Below are 7,683 nucleotides of genomic sequence, written 5' to 3'. Positions count from 1 at the left end.
TTGAGCAAGGCAAACATGAAATTGAGCAGGGAAAACTAGAAAGAACTTCATTTTTATTATATTTCAATATAGGACTTATTACATTAGTTTATTATATTTCAATTACGTGCTAATATTTTTGTTATTACATTAGTTTATTATATTTCAATATAGGACTTATTTTTGTTATCTATGATTTTATTAATTATATACGTGATTATTCATCATAAAGAACTTCATTTTTTTTCTTTAAAAAACTAAGCTAAAATATAAGACTACTCCTTTAAAAAGCCATGTAGCATAGCACGCAGTCTATTTGGGAGAGAGAAATCCGGCATATCTTGTTAGCTTGAGTCCTTGGAAATGACGTGGACAAATGAGACCCGACATTTGCCACGTTGTTTTTCTTATTTGCCCCGCTCATATTTTAGTTTGTCTCACTGTTTTTCTAGTTTGTCCCGCTGTTTTTCTTGTTTGCCCGCTATTTTTCTAGTTTGTCTCGCTCATATTTCAGTTTGCCCCGCTGTTTTTCTAGTTTGCCCCGCTCATATTTCAATTTGCCCCGCTGTTTTTCTAGTTTGCCCCGCTCATATTTCAGTTTGCCCCGCTATTTTTCTTATTTGCGCCGCTATTTTTCTAGTTTGCCCCGCTCATATTTCAATTTGCCCCGCTGTTTTTCTAGTTTGCCCCGCTCATATTTCAGTTTGCCCCGCTGTTTTTCTAGTTTGCTCCGCTCATATTTCAATTTGCCCCATTGTTTTTCTAGTTTGCCCCGCTCATATTTCAATTTACCCCGCTGTTTTTCTAGTTTGCCCCGCTCATATTTCAGTTTGCCCCGCTGTTTTTCTAGCTTGCCCCGCTCATAATTCAGTTTGCCCCGCTCATATTTCAGTTTGTCCCGCTGTTTTTCTAGTTTACCCCGCTCATAATTCAGTTTGCCCCGATCATATTTCAGTTTGCCCCGTTGTTTTTCTAGTTTGCCCTGCTCATATTTTAATTTGCCCCACTATTTTTCTAGTTTGCCCCATTATTTTTCTAGTTTGCCCCGCTATTTTTCTAATTTACCCTGCTCATATTTTAGTTTGCCCTGCTGTTTTTCTAGTTTGCCCCGCTCGTATTTCAGTTTGCCCCACTATTTTTCTAGTTTGCCCCGCTCATATTTCAGTTTGCCCCGCTGTTTTCATGGTTGCCTAACTCATTTTCATGTTTGCCCCGCTGAATTTCTAGTTTGCCCTGCTCAATTTCATGTACGGCTGAAAGTTGAGCAGGTTCAACCCGACCGACCCGACATTGGGTTGGGCTCAGGCAGGATATATCAGGCTCGATCTCTAGTTTGGGCTATACAAACACCAACCTGATAAAACTTGAGTTGGGTTAGGCTTGAGCACCAACCCGAACTAACCCGCCCGACTTTCAGCCCTAATTTCATGTTTGCCCTAATTTCATGTTTGCCTCGCTCAATTTCATGTTTGCCCCACCGAAATTTTAGTTTGACCGCGAAGTGATTGAAATTGACCATGAACTGAATTAAATGGATTTTCGACCATCGACCCGATGGAATCTTGGAAAATAACTAGGTTGGTTGGCTAAATTTGCTTCTCCTACCCCAAAATCATATGTGGTAAGTTAAGTAAATCATTCTAGTTTAGGAGATATGCTTGTTAAATAAATAGAAAAAAAAATGAATTAAAAGATAGAAAAATATTTTTATATACTTATATATACATATTTACATAATTATGTACTATAGAAAAATGTAGGGGGGAAAATGTTCTCTATGTAAAAAATAAAAATATAAAAATATAAAAGAGAAAAGAGAAAAAAGTGCATAACACTATAGCTATGGCTACGGTTATAATCTGTAGCGATAGGCCGAGCTCTGACCCGGTCGACCGGGTCCCAACCTGGTCGACCCCAACTCGTTGGTTTTGTTTTTAAGTAAGCTGGCCTATAGCTACGGATTTAGTGGCCTCTATGGCTACGGATTATAACCGTAGCCATAGGTACCGTGAATCCGTAGCCATAGGTACCTTGGTCCAGGGACCTGATAAACTGGGTCAGCTAGTTGGGGTCGACCGGATTGGGACCCGATCGACCGGGTCGGTTGTCTTGCCCACTTGTGTTTTTTATATTTGTTTCATTTTTTGTCTTATATCATAATGAGAGTAATCAATTCATTTTTTTAGATTTATCTCATTTTTTGTCTTATATCATAACGAAAGTAGTCAAAATGAATTGACATGAGACCCACATAGCTTTCAATAGTAAGGGATTCCTACCCTAAGTTGTCGTGGGCAATCTGCATCCCTTTGGATTATAGGGAATTCATCTAACCCTAGTTTATAGGCAAGTTGCATAACTTTTAGACAATTTAGTTTGCATATGGCTCAATTGAGTTTCAAAACTCAAGATAAACTCGACTCGACTCGAACCACTAGCTCGAGTCGAAAGCTTTGGCAAACAAGCCAAGCCTCAATGTTGAGCTCGAGGGCAAGCTCGAGATCGAGCTCAAACTCGAGTATAGCATGGACGAGTCAAGTCGAGCTTGGCCCATCTCGACTCGACTCGGCTTGATGTACAACCCTATTTACAGATAATGTGCAATAGTTAGGCCTCAAGTCCAGTTTATGCATGATTTTGCTGACATGTGAGTGGTGTAATCATGCATCAGTGAGCTATGCCCTATTCTCGGCAATAAATACTCGAACATGTTTTATTCCTTTGACATAAGGCTATTCCATTGAAGCTGGGTGCCTATCCATATTTTGTTGGAAGGGCCCTAGTCTTTTGTATTTTAGCGCACCTGAGTGCATAAGCCCAACAGCTACAGGGGCGAGCCTTAAGCTGAAGGGGGCGAGCAACCATTGATGTCATAAATGGTCACAAGAGCACCTATCCACATTCAGAACCTATGAAAAGCTGGCTGATCGTAATCATTGAGCTAACATACTTTCGGACTGACCATATAACACATACCTATTATTAACACTTGGATCAGTAGATCATACATTCAGCTCCAGGACCGTCGGGACAATAGGTGTAAACCAGCTGATTGTCTAGGTAACAGGCACCACTAAGTATTTACATAGCGTACATCTATATAGATGCCTCCTCTTACCACACCTATCTCTTCATGGAATTGCAGTCGTAACATACTAGTGAAAACTGTTCATGGATCGTGAAACACATCAATGCTAGTCGTCACTCATAAATCAATGTAGCTCAAAAGATGAAACTATATCAGCGATTAACGTGATGCTTGGTCGTACATACCTACCATGTCCTTAGCTCAAAGAATCGATGGTCCTGGGGCTATTGGAAAAAAGTGGCATAGGTAGCATAGGCCACTACAACAATCATTCTAGTTCCACTAGTAAAAACCTATATCATTTAATCGGGAGGTGTTTCAGTAGTATATGGGCGATCCATCCTGGTTGGTCCTACATGGAGTAAGCACGAAAGTCTATATAACCCCTCCCGATTGAATGACATCGTGCAAGCTAGTTGGTATTACATAGATACTAAATCCGAGTAAAACGTCTCTGCTATAGGCTAGAACTCCAGTTCCCATCACATAGTAATGACCTATACAGACTCCTACCCACGCCATCTATTAATAATCAGCATAGGGTCCATGGATGTACGCAGTAATGATCCCGGTTGGGACGCATCACTGGTTGCAGCAGCCGTATAACGGTCCATATTAACATAGCGATGTCCATGGATGGTTGGTTTATAAGCACGTAGGTCCAATAATCATCCCAGCATAGTCGACTCTCTGCTCGGGCGGCGGGTGAATATGAAGTTGGGTTGTACGCGGGGTGTGGCTGGGTATAGTGAAAAGCTATATCCACCAGTTATATCAGGAAGTGACGGGAGCATCAGTTAGTTCATAGAGAAGTCACTCCGATTCAACGTACCATAGCCACAACTATTTCCTTTAATCCGCCATCTCATGCTCTTTCATAGTTCCACTTTCTAACCGCTAGGGGGACGAGGAGGGCATGAGGGCTAAAATGGATAGAATCATAGGGATCTATAGATGAGGGGGATAGCAAAGATTATATACTTTCTTTTTTAAATAGGATTGCTAAGCGGCTTGGTAAGAATGAAGTATATCCAGAGGTAGAGTAGAGTAGTGTTGGATAACCATTCAATTATGGTACGGTGGTCAAAGGATTGAGTTCCTTGGTTGGCCAGCTCTCAGATAAGGTTTTCACAATTGACTATTGCAGTCAGGTATTCGTCTATCATGAAGGAATGGCACCATAGCTGAGATGGATGAAAACTCATAGAGATTAAGGAGTACCCTAGCCTTATATTATCTAAAGACTAGGCAAATTGAAAAATCAGCGGGGGAAACTAGAAGATCAGCGGGGCAAACTAGGAAATCAGCGGGGCAAACTGAAAAATCAGCGGGGCAAACTAGAAAATCAGCGGGACAAACTGAAAAATCAGCGGTGGAAATTAGAAAATCAACGGGGGAAACTGAAAAATTAGCAGGGCAAACTTAGCAAATAATCTCGTAGCTTGAGCTGAAAAATCTATATGATAAGGGTTTTTTCCTATTGTAAATCCCACCTTTTACCCACCATCTTTTCTAAACACTCCTAAACTTAACTTTTCGAAACTAAACCATTTTGTACAGATATACTATTTGCAGACGAAAAAACCCCTGTTTGTATGTAGCAACGTGAAATACATAGCTACGGATTATAACCGCAGCTATTGGCAAGATACTCAATTAATGAAATCACTCAGTCAAACATATAGCTACGGATTATGACCGTAGCTATTAGCGGTCAAACGGTATATGATGAATTTCATGCTTACCGGAAAATAGCTACGGTTTTAATCTGTAGAGATATGTTTGGCTCGGTGAAGCTCTTGTTTGTCTCAGTTCTATTTACAAAGCTACGGTGATAATCTGTAGCAATAGGTCAAGCGTGTTTTCATCTTCAACGAATGTGTCTGTACATAATGGTTTAGTTTAAGAAAGTAAGTTTGGGAGCTTTTAGAAAAGATGTTGGGTAAAAGGTGAGATATACGGACGGTCGGAAAAATCTCGTATGCTAATGTCGTACAGACAAAGGAAAAAAAAAATCAGCTTGTAGCCCACAAAAGAATACCTATGGTTTGTCCACCCGCAACTTATATGTTCCTATTTTTTTGGAAACATGCACTGCAATAAGCTGGAAAAACAATTGAATGGCAGGGATATACAATGCATACATTGAGTTTGACAGTTCTCACTTCTCACCCGTATTGCTGTTTCCGCTTCTAACCTAAGTTTTGCTGCCAATTAATACATACTATAGTAGATCCTTGCATCCACTCAGGTATGTGGATCCCTAGCTGTGTGACCTACATTGGAATGTGCCTTTTACATCCAGGCTGTCCTTCGGTTTTTACATCTAATTCTAGCCATGTAATCTCAAAAAATAAAGAAGATCTAGATCTCAGGTAGACCACACCACAGGAAACAGTGGTGACGGACCATTAAAATTTCATTTCAAATATTTGTGTGGTATTTCATATAGGTCTTTGTGACCTTATCAATAGGTTCGATGAAAAATAAACATTTGGGTAGAATTCAATCACAACTGTGATGTGGTCCAAATAAATTTGGATATACTTTATTTTAATTTTGGAATCATTTGCTAAAATGAAATGCAAAAACGGATGAACGGCGTGGATGCGATGAGGCATATATGTCAAAGTGGGCCCCACACTCAGGGATCCACCGAAGCCGCGCGGTACATTCATGGAATGGTGCAGTGAGGGGCTGTCCGAGTGGAGTATCGTACATGCTTCTGCAACAGTCCAATCCAAACAGGACAAACCATGAGTCGACACATACCTGACACGTGCCACGAAGAGCGGTGGACCCTAGGAAGTTTTTAACAAATGGATCCCAGTGAATGAACGGTTCGGCTCACTTGCTCAAGTTGCTCGGATGCGAAGATGAGGTTTTCTAATTTCACACGCGCGTGGAAGCACACAACTGCCTATATTGAACACGTGGCGAGATCTGAGCTTTCCATCAGATTAGCTCTACAATTCTGTTTTTTTCACTTCCCAGAACCTCAGGTGGGTCACAGCACACAAAACAAATGGTCGGCTAGAAATGAATGGTTTAAAAGTCGATTTTTTTTTTTACTTTATGCATTTTGGGGCCCACCTGATGAGTGAAACAGCTAAGGGAGCTTTATTTCCAAAGATATGGAAAAGTCAGATCTCGTGCGTGTATGCATGGCATGCGTGTGGATGGGTAGGGCCGCTCTCGACGGACGCACCCAACCAGGAAGCGGATTAGGTGAGTCTCTGACCGTGGGGCCCACCTTTATGTATGTGTTGTATATCCACGCCGTCCATCGGTTTTTCTAGATCATTTTAGGGAATGTTACTAAAAATGAAGTAGATCCAAATCTCAAGTGGATCAGACCACAGCAAACAGGGATCATTGAACGCCCACCGTTAAAAACTTCCTAGGGTCCACCTTACTTTTTATTTTCCATCCATCATGAGGTATGTGTTATATCCCAACCGTCCTTCCATTTGGCCAGCTCTTCATAAGGCTTGACCCAAAAAATATAGCATATCTAAAGATCAAGTGGACCACACTTCAAAAATCAAAAGGGGATTGAATGTATACCGTTAAAACCCTTTTGGGGTCACGAAAGTTTTGGATGAATATAAAATTTGTTTGTACTCTTCATCAAGGAATATGTGACCATACGAATAGATTTGATGGAAAATAAATGTTACGGTGGCCCTACGAAGGTTTTAACGGTGAGAATCATTATCCCATTTATATTTGTGGTGTGGTTCACTTAAGTTTTGGATATTAATCATTTTGAAGTTCATGATATAAAATGATGTCACAAAATGGATGAAGGGTGTAGATATAATAAATACATTATTCTGGGGCCAACTTAACTTTGATCTCCTTTGAACCGTTCGTACAACTTGGAGCTCGAGAACGGCAGCGCTCGTCCTCGCACGACACGTATCCACATCAGCCAGATCAGTGGTGTGTGGTAATCGGAAACGGATGAATGCTGTCCCGTAGGGGAAACGGATTGGCTACACCCCCGCCACCAGCCCCGTGGCTGGTGGTCGGTGCTCTGTGGGCTCACCATGATGTATGCGTTTCATCCATTCCGTTCATTCATTTTTACAGATCATTTTAGGGCGTGATATCAAAAATTAGAGGGAAATAAATCTTAGGTGGACCACACCACAGGAAAACAATAGATATTGGATATTCACCATTAAAATCCTCCTAAAGCCCAACGTACTGTATATTTGACATCCAATCCGTTTATTGGGTCAAAAAGGCCCAGATTAATGGGAAAAACAAATACCAGCTTGATTCAAAGCTTTTATGGCGCTAAAAGGGTTTTAATGGTCAACGCTCATTCAAAAATGTTTCCTATAACGTGGTCCCCTCGAGATTTTTCATACCATAAAATGATATGAAAAATTAGGACAGCGTGATTCAATACATACATCATGGCAGGGCCCACATATCACCGACCATCAGCCATTGGCCACTGGAAGGTAGAGTAGGCCTCTATTTGGCTAGTGTACCGCACAACAACAATATAGCTGATGTAGATAAGTGTCGTGCGAAGGCGATGATGTATTTATTATATCAACTTTGTTCATCAATTTTTTAAGATCAATTTAAATCATTAGCCA

The sequence above is a fragment of the Magnolia sinica genome, chromosome 10, assembly GCF_029962835.1.
Source record: "Magnolia sinica isolate HGM2019 chromosome 10, MsV1, whole genome shotgun sequence".
NCBI lineage: Eukaryota > Viridiplantae > Streptophyta > Magnoliopsida > Magnoliales > Magnoliaceae > Magnolia > Magnolia sinica.
Note: the sequence above shows the minus strand (reverse complement) of the source record.